This window comes from Chiloscyllium punctatum, chromosome 18 (genome assembly GCF_047496795.1).
Source record: "Chiloscyllium punctatum isolate Juve2018m chromosome 18, sChiPun1.3, whole genome shotgun sequence".
In the NCBI taxonomy this organism is placed as follows: Eukaryota; Metazoa; Chordata; class Chondrichthyes; order Orectolobiformes; family Hemiscylliidae; genus Chiloscyllium; species Chiloscyllium punctatum.
In genome coordinates this window covers 80,286,888-80,302,238 of record NC_092756.1, presented here as the reverse complement: position 1 = coordinate 80,302,238, position 15,351 = coordinate 80,286,888, and the positions used below count along the sequence as shown (strand labels likewise).

The window sequence follows — 15,351 nt, the reverse complement described above, 5'->3', positions numbered from 1 at the left end:
TCGATCGCAGCGATCGTTCCATCGATTGTCTTTTCAGTTGCATGAAACTATCATCTTTTGTTGCCAGTTTTCCGTCTTGTGATCCTGCTCTGCAGTTACCCGATGAAGGCGCGGCACGCTGAAAGCCAGGACAGGGTAACCCCGCCCCGGTATCCGCGGCCCAAACGTGCTACAGGGAACATTCTGGAACCAGGGGGCTGCCAGGAAGGTAACTTTGCAATTTAAATGAATGGGTTTGCCCCTATCCGCCGTTTCGGGCTTCTGCGGTCGGTCTTGGAACGTATCCCACCGATGGTACGGAGGTGGGGGGGGGGTGGGGGGGGGGTGGGGCGGGGCGGGGCGGGGCGGGGGGGGTGACTGCTGTACTTCCAAATAACCCCGTTGGGCTGTAACCTGGTGTTGTGGGATTTTTCACACTGTCAAATCAGGTTGTGGGATCCCATAACTCAGCCAATGTCAAATGGCTATCAGATCAGCCCCCACAACCCCTTCCCCACCCATCCCCCATCCCCTCCCCCCCCCACACCGACGCATCAAATTTATCCGAATATTTTCTTGAACAAGAAAGAAGTGTCTTTGGTCTGTTTCCTGAATAGAGTGAAACCCCCCAGCTCTGTTTGTTTCTTCGCAAACTACTGTACGGAAGCAACCTGCTTTAGCGGCTACGTCTGTACGTAAAGATTATTCACACAGACCATCGCCCGAGGCTGGAACTCACTTCAGCTCCCTGGGGCCACGAGGCAGCCGTACTGAACGATGAGCCACTGTGCCACCCGTACGATTTGGAATGGTTTGTCATCATTTGCGGTGCAAGTAGCAAAATAGTCGTCAGTTTGTCAACTGGATCGGCTTAAAATGTTCTCAGCGATCTGCGGTAACGTGAACGGAGATGTCAAATCGAGCTGCTTGTGGCGATGAGGTGCGCTTGCAGCGTGACGTGTTTACGTCGGGAGATCAGCTCCCTCCCCATTCTACACAGAGAGTCGGATACAAGTGGAGAGGAGATTGAAAGTGGACGATAAAGAAAGGGTGCACGGACGTAATTCACTTTTCACGACGTTTCAGATTGATGTGGAATGCCAAGGAGCGAATCCTGTACGTGTGGGAAACAATGATTCGCGTTTATGGGCAAGCTACACGAACGCAAGGGGAGGAAATGAATAGGATCTTTCTGTCAAGGCCAACATTTCTTCTTGCCCATCCCGAGATCACCTTGGCGGTGAGCTGCTCTCTCGAACCGCTGCAGTCCACGTGCTGTCGGTAGCCCCGCGATGCTGTTTGGGCGGGGATTCCAGATTTTGACCCAGTGACACCGGAGGAACAACGATATATTTGCAATTCAGGACAGCGCGTGCCTCGGGGAAGAACTTGCGAACGGTGGTGTTCCCGTGGATCTGCTGCCGTCATCCTTCAAGGCTGTGTCGGCCATGAGTTTGGAAGGTGCTGCCTGTGGAATTCTGGTCAACCTTGTAGACGCCGGGGGAACCACCCTGCCGCTGTCCCCGATCGCCGGGAGAAACCTCTCTGCAGTCGACCTGACGTGCGCTCCCATGGCGGCTCCGGCCCGTGCCATCCGATTGGTCGTCAGCGCCATCTACGCGGCTACGTAACAGATGGACGGAAAACCACGGGGAAAGCACAGCGACGGCTGCAAAGCGATCTTCCGATCTGGTTGGGAATCTCGGAAGGTACGCGGTAAGGGAATAAACGAACTTTGAATATCGTCAAACTGACGGAAAGGATAGTCGGCAAAGGTGACCCCCACCGTTAGAGTATCGATGTGCTATCGCTTCTCGGCCTTTTGGCTCGGAATATGTGTAGTTTCTGTTCTTATCAGTTTAATCGCTGATACCTCCCGAAGGTGGGAGTGTTTGTATTAAATGGATTTTTGGAGCAGGGAGATGGCTGAAGGGCTTGCTCTGTCCTCTCCGTGTATCAGCCTGGTATTGCAGTGTTTCCAGGAACGGTGCAGCCTACCAGCCAAGTTCAAAAGCAGGTGAATGGAATGTGAATCTCTTGCCTTTGCTAGTTTGCCGTGTCGATCGCAGCGATCGTTCCATCGATTGTCTTTTCAGTTGCATGAAACTATCATCTTTTGTTGCCAGTTTTCCGTCTTGTGATCCTGCTCTGCAGTTACCCGATGAAGGCGCGGCACGCTGAAAGCCAGGACAGGGTAACCCCGCCCCGGTATCCGCGGCCCAAACGTGCTACAGGGAACATTCTGGAACCAGGGGGCTGCCAGGAAGGTAACTTTGCAATTTAAATGAATGGGTTTGCCCCTATCCGCCGTTTCGGGCTTCTGCGGTCGGTCTTGGAACGTATCCCACCGATGGTACGGAGGTGGGGGGGGGTGGGGGGGGGGGTGGGGCGGGGCGGGGCGGGGCGGGGGGGGTGACTGCTGTACTTCCAAATAACCCCGTTGGGCTGTAACCTGGTGTTGTGGGATTTTTCACACTGTCAAATCAGGTTGTGGGATCCCATAACTCAGCCAATGTCAAATGGCTATCAGATCAGCCCCCACAACCCCTTCCCCACCCATCCCCCATCCCCTCCCCCCCCACACCGACGCATCAAATTTATCCGAATATTTTCTTGAACAAGAAAGAAGTGTCTTTGGTCTGTTTCCTGAATAGAGTGAAACCCCCCAGCTCTGTTTGTTTCTTCGCAAACTACTGTACGGAAGCAACCTGCTTTAGCGGCTACGTCTGTACGTAAAGATTATTCACACAGACCATCGCCCGAGGCTGGAACTCACTTCAGCTCCCTGGGGCCACGAGGCAGCCGTACTGAACGATGAGCCACTGTGCCACCCGTACGATTTGGAATGGTTTGTCATCATTTGCGGTGCAAGTAGCAAAATAGTCGTCAGTTTGTCAACTGGATCGGCTTAAAATGTTCTCAGCGATCTGCGGTAACGTGAACGGAGATGTCAAATCGAGCTGCTTGTGGCGATGAGGTGCGCTTGCAGCGTGACGTGTTTACGTCGGGAGATCAGCTCCCTCCCCATTCTACACAGAGAGTCGGATACAAGTGGAGAGGAGATTGAAAGTGGACGATAAAGAAAGGGTGCACGGACGTAATTCACTTTTCACGACGTTTCAGATTGATGTGGAATGCCAAGGAGCGAATCCTGTACGTGTGGGAAACAATGATTCGCGTTTATGGGCAAGCTACACGAACGCAAGGGGAGGAAATGAATAGGATCTTTCTGTCAAGGCCAACATTTCTTCTTGCCCATCCCGAGATCACCTTGGCGGTGAGCTGCTCTCTCGAACCGCTGCAGTCCACGTGCTGTCGGTAGCCCCGCGATGCTGTTTGGGCGGGGATTCCAGATTTTGACCCAGTGACACCGGAGGAACAACGATATATTTGCAATTCAGGACAGCGCGTGCCTCGGGGAAGAACTTGCGAACGGTGGTGTTCCCGTGGATCTGCTGCCGTCATCCTTCAAGGCTGTGTCGGCCATGAGTTTGGAAGGTGCTGCCTGTGGAATTCTGGTCAACCTTGTAGACGCCGGGGGAACCACCCTGCCGCTGTCCCCGATCGCCGGGAGAAACCTCTCTGCAGTCGACCTGACGTGCGCTCCCATGGCGGCTCCGGCCCGTGCCATCCGATTGGTCGTCAGCGCCATCTACGCGGCTACGTAACAGATGGACGGAAAACCACGGGGAAAGCACAGCGACGGCTGCAAAGCGATCTTCCGATCTGGTTGGGAATCTCGGAAGGTACGCGGTAAGGGAATAAACGAACTTTGAATATCGTCAAACTGACGGAAAGGATAGTCGGCAAAGGTGACCCCCACCGTTAGAGTATCGATGTGCTATCGCTTCTCGGCCTTTTGGCTCGGAATATGTGTAGTTTCTGTTCTTATCAGTTTAATCGCTGATACCTCCCGAAGGTGGGAGTGTTTGTATTAAATGGATTTTTGGAGCAGGGAGATGGCTGAAGGGCTTGCTCTGTCCTCTCCGTGTATCAGCCTGGTATTGCAGTGTTTCCAGGAACGGTGCAGCCTACCAGCCAAGTTCAAAAGCAGGTGAATGGAATGTGAATCTCTTGCCTTTGCTAGTTTGCCGTGTCGATCGCAGCGATCGTTCCATCGATTGTCTTTTCAGTTGCATGAAACTATCATCTTTTGTTGCCAGTTTTCCGTCTTGTGATCCTGCTCTGCAGTTACCCGATGAAGGCGCGGCACGCTGAAAGCCAGGACAGGGTAACCCCGCCCCGGTATCCGCGGCCCAAACGTGCTACAGGGAACATTCTGGAACCAGGGGGCTGCCAGGAAGGTAACTTTGCAATTTAAATGAATGGGTTTGCCCCTATCCGCCGTTTCGGGCTTCTGCGGTCGGTCTTGGAACGTATCCCACCGATGGTACGGAGGTGGGGGGGGGTGGGGGGGGGGTGGGGCGGGGCGGGGCGGGGCGGGGGGGGTGACTGCTGTACTTCCAAATAACCCCGTTGGGCTGTAACCTGGTGTTGTGGGATTTTTCACACTGTCAAATCAGGTTGTGGGATCCCATAACTCAGCCAATGTCAAATGGCTATCAGATCAGCCCCCACAACCCCTTCCCCACCCATCCCCCATCCCCTCCCCCCCCCACACCGACGCATCAAATTTATCCGAATATTTTCTTGAACAAGAAAGAAGTGTCTTTGGTCTGTTTCCTGAATAGAGTGAAACCCCCCAGCTCTGTTTGTTTCTTCGCAAACTACTGTACGGAAGCAACCTGCTTTAGCGGCTACGTCTGTACGTAAAGATTATTCACACAGACCATCGCCCGAGGCTGGAACTCACTTCAGCTCCCTGGGGCCACGAGGCAGCCGTACTGAACGATGAGCCACTGTGCCACCCGTACGATTTGGAATGGTTTGTCATCATTTGCGGTGCAAGTAGCAAAATAGTCGTCAGTTTGTCAACTGGATCGGCTTAAAATGTTCTCAGCGATCTGCGGTAACGTGAACGGAGATGTCAAATCGAGCTGCTTGTGGCGATGAGGTGCGCTTGCAGCGTGACGTGTTTACGTCGGGAGATCAGCTCCCTCCCCATTCTACACAGAGAGTCGGATACAAGTGGAGAGGAGATTGAAAGTGGACGATAAAGAAAGGGTGCACGGACGTAATTCACTTTTCACGACGTTTCAGATTGATGTGGAATGCCAAGGAGCGAATCCTGTACGTGTGGGAAACAATGATTCGCGTTTATGGGCAAGCTACACGAACGCAAGGGGAGGAAATGAATAGGATCTTTCTGTCAAGGCCAACATTTCTTCTTGCCCATCCCGAGATCACCTTGGCGGTGAGCTGCTCTCTCGAACCGCTGCAGTCCACGTGCTGTCGGTAGCCCCGCGATGCTGTTTGGGCGGGGATTCCAGATTTTGACCCAGTGACACCGGAGGAACAACGATATATTTGCAATTCAGGACAGCGCGTGCCTCGGGGAAGAACTTGCGAACGGTGGTGTTCCCGTGGATCTGCTGCCGTCATCCTTCAAGGCTGTGTCGGCCATGAGTTTGGAAGGTGCTGCCTGTGGAATTCTGGTCAACCTTGTAGACGCCGGGGGAACCACCCTGCCGCTGTCCCCGATCGCCGGGAGAAACCTCTCTGCAGTCGACCTGACGTGCGCTCCCATGGCGGCTCCGGCCCGTGCCATCCGATTGGTCGTCAGCGCCATCTACGCGGCTACGTAACAGATGGACGGAAAACCACGGGGAAAGCACAGCGACGGCTGCAAAGCGATCTTCCGATCTGGTTGGGAATCTCGGAAGGTACGCGGTAAGGGAATAAACGAACTTTGAATATCGTCAAACTGACGGAAAGGATAGTCGGCAAAGGTGACCCCCACCGTTAGAGTATCGATGTGCTATCGCTTCTCGGCCTTTTGGCTCGGAATATGTGTAGTTTCTGTTCTTATCAGTTTAATCGCTGATACCTCCCGAAGGTGGGAGTGTTTGTATTAAATGGATTTTTGGAGCAGGGAGATGGCTGAAGGGCTTGCTCTGTCCTCTCCGTGTATCAGCCTGGTATTGCAGTGTTTCCAGGAACGGTGCAGCCTACCAGCCAAGTTCAAAAGCAGGTGAATGGAATGTGAATCTCTTGCCTTTGCTAGTTTGCCGTGTCGATCGCAGCGATCGTTCCATCGATTGTCTTTTCAGTTGCATGAAACTATCATCTTTTGTTGCCAGTTTTCCGTCTTGTGATCCTGCTCTGCAGTTACCCGATGAAGGCGCGGCACGCTGAAAGCCAGGACAGGGTAACCCCGCCCCGGTATCCGCGGCCCAAACGTGCTACAGGGAACATTCTGGAACCAGGGGGCTGCCAGGAAGGTAACTTTGCAATTTAAATGAATGGGTTTGCCCCTATCCGCCGTTTCGGGCTTCTGCGGTCGGTCTTGGAACGTATCCCACCGATGGTACGGAGGTGGGGGGGGGTGGGGGGGGGGTGGGGGGGGGGTGGGGCGGGGCGGGGCGGGGCGGGGGGGGTGACTGCTGTACTTCCAAATAACCCCGTTGGGCTGTAACCTGGTGTTGTGGGATTTTTCACACTGTCAAATCAGGTTGTGGGATCCCATAACTCAGCCAATGTCAAATGGCTATCAGATCAGCCCCCACAACCCCTTCCCCACCCATCCCCCATCCCCTCCCCCCCCCACACCGACGCATCAAATTTATCCGAATATTTTCTTGAACAAGAAAGAAGTGTCTTTGGTCTGTTTCCTGAATAGAGTGAAACCCCCCAGCTCTGTTTGTTTCTTCGCAAACTACTGTACGGAAGCAACCTGCTTTAGCGGCTACGTCTGTACGTAAAGATTATTCACACAGACCATCGCCCGAGGCTGGAACTCACTTCAGCTCCCTGGGGCCACGAGGCAGCCGTACTGAACGATGAGCCACTGTGCCACCCGTACGATTTGGAATGGTTTGTCATCATTTGCGGTGCAAGTAGCAAAATAGTCGTCAGTTTGTCAACTGGATCGGCTTAAAATGTTCTCAGCGATCTGCGGTAACGTGAACGGAGATGTCAAATCGAGCTGCTTGTGGCGATGAGGTGCGCTTGCAGCGTGACGTGTTTACGTCGGGAGATCAGCTCCCTCCCCATTCTACACAGAGAGTCGGATACAAGTGGAGAGGAGATTGAAAGTGGACGATAAAGAAAGGGTGCACGGACGTAATTCACTTTTCACGACGTTTCAGATTGATGTGGAATGCCAAGGAGCGAATCCTGTACGTGTGGGAAACAATGATTCGCGTTTATGGGCAAGCTACACGAACGCAAGGGGAGGAAATGAATAGGATCTTTCTGTCAAGGCCAACATTTCTTCTTGCCCATCCCGAGATCACCTTGGCGGTGAGCTGCTCTCTCGAACCGCTGCAGTCCACGTGCTGTCGGTAGCCCCGCGATGCTGTTTGGGCGGGGATTCCAGATTTTGACCCAGTGACACCGGAGGAACAACGATATATTTGCAATTCAGGACAGCGCGTGCCTCGGGGAAGAACTTGCGAACGGTGGTGTTCCCGTGGATCTGCTGCCGTCATCCTTCAAGGCTGTGTCGGCCATGAGTTTGGAAGGTGCTGCCTGTGGAATTCTGGTCAACCTTGTAGACGCCGGGGGAACCACCCTGCCGCTGTCCCCGATCGCCGGGAGAAACCTCTCTGCAGTCGACCTGACGTGCGCTCCCATGGCGGCTCCGGCCCGTGCCATCCGATTGGTCGTCAGCGCCATCTACGCGGCTACGTAACAGATGGACGGAAAACCACGGGGAAAGCACAGCGACGGCTGCAAAGCGATCTTCCGATCTGGTTGGGAATCTCGGAAGGTACGCGGTAAGGGAATAAACGAACTTTGAATATCGTCAAACTGACGGAAAGGATAGTCGGCAAAGGTGACCCCCACCGTTAGAGTATCGATGTGCTATCGCTTCTCGGCCTTTTGGCTCGGAATATGTGTAGTTTCTGTTCTTATCAGTTTAATCGCTGATACCTCCCGAAGGTGGGAGTGTTTGTATTAAATGGATTTTTGGAGCAGGGAGATGGCTGAAGGGCTTGCTCTGTCCTCTCCGTGTATCAGCCTGGTATTGCAGTGTTTCCAGGAACGGTGCAGCCTACCAGCCAAGTTCAAAAGCAGGTGAATGGAATGTGAATCTCTTGCCTTTGCTAGTTTGCCGTGTCGATCGCAGCGATCGTTCCATCGATTGTCTTTTCAGTTGCATGAAACTATCATCTTTTGTTGCCAGTTTTCCGTCTTGTGATCCTGCTCTGCAGTTACCCGATGAAGGCGCGGCACGCTGAAAGCCAGGACAGGGTAACCCCGCCCCGGTATCCGCGGCCCAAACGTGCTACAGGGAACATTCTGGAACCAGGGGGCTGCCAGGAAGGTAACTTTGCAATTTAAATGAATGGGTTTGCCCCTATCCGCCGTTTCGGGCTTCTGCGGTCGGTCTTGGAACGTATCCCACCGATGGTACGGAGGTGGGGGGGGGTGGGGGGGGGGTGGGGCGGGGCGGGGCGGGGCGGGGGGGGTGACTGCTGTACTTCCAAATAACCCCGTTGGGCTGTAACCTGGTGTTGTGGGATTTTTCACACTGTCAAATCAGGTTGTGGGATCCCATAACTCAGCCAATGTCAAATGGCTATCAGATCAGCCCCCACAACCCCTTCCCCACCCATCCCCCATCCCCTCCCCCCCCCACACCGACGCATCAAATTTATCCGAATATTTTCTTGAACAAGAAAGAAGTGTCTTTGGTCTGTTTCCTGAATAGAGTGAAACCCCCCAGCTCTGTTTGTTTCTTCGCAAACTACTGTACGGAAGCAACCTGCTTTAGCGGCTACGTCTGTACGTAAAGATTATTCACACAGACCATCGCCCGAGGCTGGAACTCACTTCAGCTCCCTGGGGCCACGAGGCAGCCGTACTGAACGATGAGCCACTGTGCCACCCGTACGATTTGGAATGGTTTGTCATCATTTGCGGTGCAAGTAGCAAAATAGTCGTCAGTTTGTCAACTGGATCGGCTTAAAATGTTCTCAGCGATCTGCGGTAACGTGAACGGAGATGTCAAATCGAGCTGCTTTGGCGATGAGGTGCGCTTGCAGCGTGACGTGTTTACGTCGGGAGATCAGCTCCCTCCCCATTCTACACAGAGAGTCGGATACAAGTGGAGAGGAGATTGAAAGTGGACGATAAAGAAAGGGTGCACGGACGTAATTCACTTTTCACGACGTTTCAGATTGATGTGGAATGCCAAGGAGCGAATCCTGTACGTGTGGGAAACAATGATTCGCGTTTATGGGCAAGCTACACGAACGCAAGGGGAGGAAATGAATAGGATCTTTCTGTCAAGGCCAACATTTCTTCTTGCCCATCCCGAGATCACCTTGGCGGTGAGCTGCTCTCTCGAACCGCTGCAGTCCACGTGCTGTCGGTAGCCCCGCGATGCTGTTTGGGCGGGGATTCCAGATTTTGACCCAGTGACACCGGAGGAACAACGATATATTTGCAATTCAGGACAGCGCGTGCCTCGGGGAAGAACTTGCGAACGGTGGTGTTCCCGTGGATCTGCTGCCGTCATCCTTCAAGGCTGTGTCGGCCATGAGTTTGGAAGGTGCTGCCTGTGGAATTCTGGTCAACCTTGTAGACGCCGGGGGAACCACCCTGCCGCTGTCCCCGATCGCCGGGAGAAACCTCTCTGCAGTCGACCTGACGTGCGCTCCCATGGCGGCTCCGGCCCGTGCCATCCGATTGGTCGTCAGCGCCATCTACGCGGCTACGTAACAGATGGACGGAAAACCACGGGGAAAGCACAGCGACGGCTGCAAAGCGATCTTCCGATCTGGTTGGGAATCTCGGAAGGTACGCGGTAAGGGAATAAACGAACTTTGAATATCGTCAAACTGACGGAAAGGATAGTCGGCAAAGGTGACCCCCACCGTTAGAGTATCGATGTGCTATCGCTTCTCGGCCTTTTGGCTCGGAATATGTGTAGTTTCTGTTCTTATCAGTTTAATCGCTGATACCTCCCGAAGGTGGGAGTGTTTGTATTAAATGGATTTTTGGAGCAGGGAGATGGCTGAAGGGCTTGCTCTGTCCTCTCCGTGTATCAGCCTGGTATTGCAGTGTTTCCAGGAACGGTGCAGCCTACCAGCCAAGTTCAAAAGCAGGTGAATGGAATGTGAATCTCTTGCCTTTGCTAGTTTGCCGTGTCGATCGCAGCGATCGTTCCATCGATTGTCTTTTCAGTTGCATGAAACTATCATCTTTTGTTGCCAGTTTTCCGTCTTGTGATCCTGCTCTGCAGTTACCCGATGAAGGCGCGGCACGCTGAAAGCCAGGACAGGGTAACCCCGCCCCGGTATCCGCGGCCCAAACGTGCTACAGGGAACATTCTGGAACCAGGGGGCTGCCAGGAAGGTAACTTTGCAATTTAAATGAATGGGTTTGCCCCTATCCGCCGTTTCGGGCTTCTGCGGTCGGTCTTGGAACGTATCCCACCGATGGTACGGAGGTGGGGGGGGGTGGGGGGGGGGTGGGGGGGGGGGTGGGGCGGGGCGGGGCGGGGCGGGGGGGGTGACTGCTGTACTTCCAAATAACCCCGTTGGGCTGTAACCTGGTGTTGTGGGATTTTTCACACTGTCAAATCAGGTTGTGGGATCCCATAACTCAGCCAATGTCAAATGGCTATCAGATCAGCCCCCACAACCCCTTCCCCACCCATCCCCCATCCCCTCCCCCCCCCACACCGACGCATCAAATTTATCCGAATATTTTCTTGAACAAGAAAGAAGTGTCTTTGGTCTGTTTCCTGAATAGAGTGAAACCCCCCAGCTCTGTTTGTTTCTTCGCAAACTACTGTACGGAAGCAACCTGCTTTAGCGGCTACGTCTGTACGTAAAGATTATTCACACAGACCATCGCCCGAGGCTGGAACTCACTTCAGCTCCCTGGGGCCACGAGGCAGCCGTACTGAACGATGAGCCACTGTGCCACCCGTACGATTTGGAATGGTTTGTCATCATTTGCGGTGCAAGTAGCAAAATAGTCGTCAGTTTGTCAACTGGATCGGCTTAAAATGTTCTCAGCGATCTGCGGTAACGTGAACGGAGATGTCAAATCGAGCTGCTTGTGGCGATGAGGTGCGCTTGCAGCGTGACGTGTTTACGTCGGGAGATCAGCTCCCTCCCCATTCTACACAGAGAGTCGGATACAAGTGGAGAGGAGATTGAAAGTGGACGATAAAGAAAGGGTGCACGGACGTAATTCACTTTTCACGACGTTTCAGATTGATGTGGAATGCCAAGGAGCGAATCCTGTACGTGTGGGAAACAATGATTCGCGTTTATGGGCAAGCTACACGAACGCAAGGGGAGGAAATGAATAGGATCTTTCTGTCAAGGCCAACATTTCTTCTTGCCCATCCCGAGATCACCTTGGCGGTGAGCTGCTCTCTCGAACCGCTGCAGTCCACGTGCTGTCGGTAGCCCCGCGATGCTGTTTGGGCGGGGATTCCAGATTTTGACCCAGTGACACCGGAGGAACAACGATATATTTGCAATTCAGGACAGCGCGTGCCTCGGGGAAGAACTTGCGAACGGTGGTGTTCCCGTGGATCTGCTGCCGTCATCCTTCAAGGCTGTGTCGGCCATGAGTTTGGAAGGTGCTGCCTGTGGAATTCTGGTCAACCTTGTAGACGCCGGGGGAACCACCCTGCCGCTGTCCCCGATCGCCGGGAGAAACCTCTCTGCAGTCGACCTGACGTGCGCTCCCATGGCGGCTCCGGCCCGTGCCATCCGATTGGTCGTCAGCGCCATCTACGCGGCTACGTAACAGATGGACGGAAAACCACGGGGAAAGCACAGCGACGGCTGCAAAGCGATCTTCCGATCTGGTTGGGAATCTCGGAAGGTACGCGGTAAGGGAATAAACGAACTTTGAATATCGTCAAACTGACGGAAAGGATAGTCGGCAAAGGTGACCCCCACCGTTAGAGTATCGATGTGCTATCGCTTCTCGGCCTTTTGGCTCGGAATATGTGTAGTTTCTGTTCTTATCAGTTTAATCGCTGATACCTCCCGAAGGTGGGAGTGTTTGTATTAAATGGATTTTTGGAGCAGGGAGATGGCTGAAGGGCTTGCTCTGTCCTCTCCGTGTATCAGCCTGGTATTGCAGTGTTTCCAGGAACGGTGCAGCCTACCAGCCAAGTTCAAAAGCAGGTGAATGGAATGTGAATCTCTTGCCTTTGCTAGTTTGCCGTGTCGATCGCAGCGATCGTTCCATCGATTGTCTTTTCAGTTGCATGAAACTATCATCTTTTGTTGCCAGTTTTCCGTCTTGTGATCCTGCTCTGCAGTTACCCGATGAAGGCGCGGCACGCTGAAAGCCAGGACAGGGTAACCCCGCCCCGGTATCCGCGGCCCAAACGTGCTACAGGGAACATTCTGGAACCAGGGGGCTGCCAGGAAGGTAACTTTGCAATTTAAATGAATGGGTTTGCCCCTATCCGCCGTTTCGGGCTTCTGCGGTCGGTCTTGGAACGTATCCCACCGATGGTACGGAGGTGGGGGGGGGTGGGGGGGGGGTGGGGCGGGGCGGGGCGGGGCGGGGGGGGTGACTGCTGTACTTCCAAATAACCCCGTTGGGCTGTAACCTGGTGTTGTGGGATTTTTCACACTGTCAAATCAGGTTGTGGGATCCCATAACTCAGCCAATGTCAAATGGCTATCAGATCAGCCCCCACAACCCCTTCCCCACCCATCCCCCATCCCCTCCCCCCCCACACCGACGCATCAAATTTATCCGAATATTTTCTTGAACAAGAAAGAAGTGTCTTTGGTCTGTTTCCTGAATAGAGTGAAACCCCCCAGCTCTGTTTGTTTCTTCGCAAACTACTGTACGGAAGCAACCTGCTTTAGCGGCTACGTCTGTACGTAAAGATTATTCACACAGACCATCGCCCGAGGCTGGAACTCACTTCAGCTCCCTGGGGCCACGAGGCAGCCGTACTGAACGATGAGCCACTGTGCCACCCGTACGATTTGGAATGGTTTGTCATCATTTGCGGTGCAAGTAGCAAAATAGTCGTCAGTTTGTCAACTGGATCGGCTTAAAATGTTCTCAGCGATCTGCGGTAACGTGAACGGAGATGTCAAATCGAGCTGCTTGTGGCGATGAGGTGCGCTTGCAGCGTGACGTGTTTACGTCGGGAGATCAGCTCCCTCCCCATTCTACACAGAGAGTCGGATACAAGTGGAGAGGAGATTGAAAGTGGACGATAAAGAAAGGGTGCACGGACGTAATTCACTTTTCACGACGTTTCAGATTGATGTGGAATGCCAAGGAGCGAATCCTGTACGTGTGGGAAACAATGATTCGCGTTTATGGGCAAGCTACACGAACGCAAGGGGAGGAAATGAATAGGATCTTTCTGTCAAGGCCAACATTTCTTCTTGCCCATCCCGAGATCACCTTGGCGGTGAGCTGCTCTCTCGAACCGCTGCAGTCCACGTGCTGTCGGTAGCCCCGCGATGCTGTTTGGGCGGGGATTCCAGATTTTGACCCAGTGACACCGGAGGAACAACGATATATTTGCAATTCAGGACAGCGCGTGCCTCGGGGAAGAACTTGCGAACGGTGGTGTTCCCGTGGATCTGCTGCCGTCATCCTTCAAGGCTGTGTCGGCCATGAGTTTGGAAGGTGCTGCCTGTGGAATTCTGGTCAACCTTGTAGACGCCGGGGGAACCACCCTGCCGCTGTCCCCGATCGCCGGGAGAAACCTCTCTGCAGTCGACCTGACGTGCGCTCCCATGGCGGCTCCGGCCCGTGCCATCCGATTGGTCGTCAGCGCCATCTACGCGGCTACGTAACAGATGGACGGAAAACCACGGGGAAAGCACAGCGACGGCTGCAAAGCGATCTTCCGATCTGGTTGGGAATCTCGGAAGGTACGCGGTAAGGGAATAAACGAACTTTGAATATCGTCAAACTGACGGAAAGGATAGTCGGCAAAGGTGACCCCCACCGTTAGAGTATCGATGTGCTATCGCTTCTCGGCCTTTTGGCTCGGAATATGTGTAGTTTCTGTTCTTATCAGTTTAATCGCTGATACCTCCCGAAGGTGGGAGTGTTTGTATTAAATGGATTTTTGGAGCAGGGAGATGGCTGAAGGGCTTGCTCTGTCCTCTCCGTGTATCAGCCTGGTATTGCAGTGTTTCCAGGAACGGTGCAGCCTACCAGCCAAGTTCAAAAGCAGGTGAATGGAATGTGAATCTCTTGCCTTTGCTAGTTTGCCGTGTCGATCGCAGCGATCGTTCCATCGATTGTCTTTTCAGTTGCATGAAACTATCATCTTTTGTTGCCAGTTTTCCGTCTTGTGATCCTGCTCTGCAGTTACCCGATGAAGGCGCGGCACGCTGAAAGCCAGGACAGGGTAACCCCGCCCCGGTATCCGCGGCCCAAACGTGCTACAGGGAACATTCTGGAACCAGGGGGCTGCCAGGAAGGTAACTTTGCAATTTAAATGAATGGGTTTGCCCCTATCCGCCGTTTCGGGCTTCTGCGGTCGGTCTTGGAACGTATCCCACCGATGGTACGGAGGTGGGGCGGGGGGGTGACTGCTGTACTTCCAAATAACCCCGTTGGGCTGTAACCTGGTGTTGTGGGATTTTTCACACTGTCAAATCAGGTTGTGGGATCCCATAACTCAGCCAATGTCAAATGGCTATCAGATCAGCCCCCACAACCCCTTCCCCACCCATCCCCCTTCCCCACCCATCCCCCATCCCACCCCCCACCACCGACGCATCAAATTTATCCGAATATTTTCTTGAACAAGAAAGAAGTGTCTTTGGTCTGTTTCCTGAATAGAGTGAAACCCCCCAGCTCTGTTTGTTTCTTCGCAAACTACTGTACGGAAGCAACCTGCTTTAGCGGCTACGTCTGTACGTAAAGATTATTCACACAGACCATCGCCCGAGGCAGGAACTCACTTCAGCTCCCTGGGGCCACGAGGCAGCCGTACTGAACGATGAGCCACTGTGCCACCCGTACGATTTGGAATGGTTTGTAATCATTTGCGGTGCAAGTAGCAAAATAGTCGTCAGTTTGTCAACTGGATCGGCTTAAAATGTTCTCAGCGATCTGCGGTAACGTGAACGGAGATGTCAAATCGAGCTGCTTGTGGCGATGAGGTGCGCTTGCAGCGTGACGTGTTTACGTCGGGAGATCAGCTCCCTCCCCATTCTACACAGAGAGTGGGATACAAGTGGAGAGGAGATTGAAAGTGGACGATAAAGAAAGGGTGCACGGACGTAATTCACTTTTCACGACGTTTCAGATTGATGTGGAATGCCAAGGAGCGAATCC

At 53.5% G+C, this 15,351-nt stretch overlaps 7 non-coding genes across 7 annotated transcripts; all 7 read left to right on the top strand.

The window, feature by feature from the left end:
* The first annotated feature begins 1,785 nt into the window (after positions 1 to 1,785).
* LOC140489513 (U2 spliceosomal RNA) lies at positions 1,786 to 1,977 on the top strand. The gene has a single exon (XR_011963190.1). It is a non-coding gene; the product is annotated as a U2 spliceosomal RNA (small nuclear RNA).
* Positions 1,978 to 3,822: 1,845 nt separating this feature from the next.
* On the top strand, positions 3,823 to 4,014 carry LOC140489512 (U2 spliceosomal RNA). The gene has a single exon (XR_011963189.1). It is a non-coding gene; the product is annotated as a U2 spliceosomal RNA (small nuclear RNA).
* A 1,845-nt stretch (positions 4,015 to 5,859) lies between these two features.
* On the top strand, positions 5,860 to 6,051 carry LOC140489511 (U2 spliceosomal RNA). The gene has a single exon (XR_011963188.1). It is a non-coding gene; the product is annotated as a U2 spliceosomal RNA (small nuclear RNA).
* Positions 6,052 to 7,907: 1,856 nt separating this feature from the next.
* Positions 7,908 to 8,099, top strand: LOC140489510 (U2 spliceosomal RNA). Its single transcript, XR_011963187.1, has one exon. It is a non-coding gene; the product is annotated as a U2 spliceosomal RNA (small nuclear RNA).
* A 1,844-nt stretch (positions 8,100 to 9,943) lies between these two features.
* LOC140489509 (U2 spliceosomal RNA) lies at positions 9,944 to 10,135 on the top strand. The gene has a single exon (XR_011963186.1). It is a non-coding gene; the product is annotated as a U2 spliceosomal RNA (small nuclear RNA).
* Positions 10,136 to 11,992: 1,857 nt separating this feature from the next.
* Positions 11,993 to 12,184, top strand: LOC140489508 (U2 spliceosomal RNA). Its single transcript, XR_011963185.1, has one exon. It is a non-coding gene; the product is annotated as a U2 spliceosomal RNA (small nuclear RNA).
* A 1,844-nt stretch (positions 12,185 to 14,028) lies between these two features.
* On the top strand, positions 14,029 to 14,220 carry LOC140489507 (U2 spliceosomal RNA). The gene has a single exon (XR_011963184.1). It is a non-coding gene; the product is annotated as a U2 spliceosomal RNA (small nuclear RNA).
* The last annotated feature ends 1,131 nt before the right edge of the window (positions 14,221 to 15,351 follow it).